Source organism: Lytechinus pictus, chromosome 5, assembly GCF_037042905.1.
Source record: "Lytechinus pictus isolate F3 Inbred chromosome 5, Lp3.0, whole genome shotgun sequence".
Lineage (NCBI taxonomy): Eukaryota > Metazoa > Echinodermata > Echinoidea > Temnopleuroida > Toxopneustidae > Lytechinus > Lytechinus pictus.
The window spans coordinates 47,492,572-47,494,704 of record NC_087249.1 but is presented as its reverse complement, the minus strand read 5'-3'; positions in this window follow the sequence as shown (position 1 = coordinate 47,494,704).

Sequence of the window (2,133 nt, the reverse complement as noted above, 5' to 3'; positions counted from 1 at the left end):
CGGCCGGATCGACCGGCTGGCATGGTTGGCATGTAATGTTGACACGCCAACATGTGCATTGTATATGTTCCTACTATGTGCACACAACTGGCAGTGCCATGTGTCTTGCAGTCGCGTCGTCGACCGAGCCATGCAACGGCTTTTCAATCATATTTCAATAATCATACTCGTTTAAACTTCTACTGTAACATTTTGAAATTATACTTAGCTTGATTTTAGTATAATTGAAATGGTACTCACCGAAAAACTCGCATTCGAGTCCATGTTTTGAAGCTTTCAGCTATCAGCGTAGTCAGAGTAGAGTACAACATGTGCATGCACGCGATGGGCGAATGTGTTTACATCGATCGGCTCAGCTTGCTCGCTCTACAAGCGATCTGATTGGCTGTTGACGGCTGTTGACAAATCCTACGTTCTAATGCGGACGCCCGCTAATTTGCGGAAGAACCGTCCGTGATTTGAGCTCAAGAACGCTCGGGCCTCTGTTTCCATGAAAGTTGGCGATTTTTGCACACGTACGTTCTACGTCGTACGACGCTGGGCGAAAACCCACTACTATTGCCGTGTCTCCCCCAGCTCGCGGGTCTGATCCCACCTATTTGCTGGGGCAGAAAAGGCGAGTCAGACTCGCCTCGAGGGGCTGAAAATTACCATTCACATTGGCGAAAAAAGGCGAGTTAGACTCGCCTCGCGAGCTGGGGCTGAGTGAGAACGCGGTATGTATTATTGCATGTGTATGTAATGCAAGTATAAAATTTATTTATTTATTAAAATATTTTTATACAGTATAACAGGCTCAGATTGACTGTTTTTCAGCCTGGTCCTGTTAACATAAAATAACAATATATACATAATAGATAAAAGAGTAACTTGGGTTCTGTACAGTAATGAGTGAATTCAATAACATTTAAAATCAGAATTATCACTAATACAAAATTGTTCAAAGATAAAATACACTACCAGTCACAATTCCCAGACTCACCACTACCTGCCTCAGCCAGAGAACAATATAATCAGTTGACCAAATCCATTGCTCTCCGGCCGAAACAGGCAATAGTGATTCAAAGAATGGTGACTGGCACTAGCTGTATTCAATCTTTTTAATTGATGAAATGGGAAAACTATCCTGTAGACAATACAATAACTGTGAAATATAAATTAAAACAAGACTATCAGTGCGGCAGCAGAAGAGTTGTACCAAGACGAGAACATGAGTCAAATTATAGGGCCGGTTTGAAAAAGAATTACAACTATGGTACTCTGGTGAATGGCTGCCGAGCCCTGTTACAATGGCACTTGCCGTAATGGTGACGCTACCGTGGATAATTCTATATGAATCATTATAACTCTCTATGAAACGGGTCTCTGGTTTTTTTTTTCAACTCGAATAATTCATTTCTTTTCAAGTCAGTTTTGGCGGGAGGTCGAAAGTCAAGGGCACAAGATCCATGGACCCCGTCAAGTCACCTTAGTAAAACGAGAAAACATTTATACAAGATACCTGAACTTTATAAACCTGCTTCTATTCTTTTTTTTTCGTTCAGACAGAATTCATTCATCTCTCACTTTGCAACACACCAAAAACTGTAATGTTGATTTATGTGCATTTATGTCAACACCAGTCATTTTACTTCGAGGTTAAACATTTGGTGTTAGTCCTGTACCTATAATGGGTGTTAGTACAACCATGGACCTACTACTGTGTAGTAGGTCCATGGTACAACGAATTTATGTTTTAATTTTTACATTCTATCCCACATTCTATGGTGTTTAATCTCCATGGTGTCATTTTAACAAGCCAGGGTTTGGTTCCATAGAGACCCCAACTGGTGCTAGTTTAATAACCTACACTGCAAAACACCGGTGTTAATTTAACAGCAACCAGGTATCTATATCGGTCCACACCAGAAAGGTGTTGAAACAACACTGGTTTGGCATTAGGCTAAAACCAATTTGGCATTTAAGCAACACCAATTAGTCTTAAACCAATATCGGTTTGATACATAACTGTTGTTATTTCAACACCTCTCTGGTGTGGACCGATATAGATACCAGGCTTGTGTTAAATTAACACCGGCGTTTTTGCAGTGCAGCTTTTTTTTTACAGTTTATGTATTTTACACCTGCACAGTA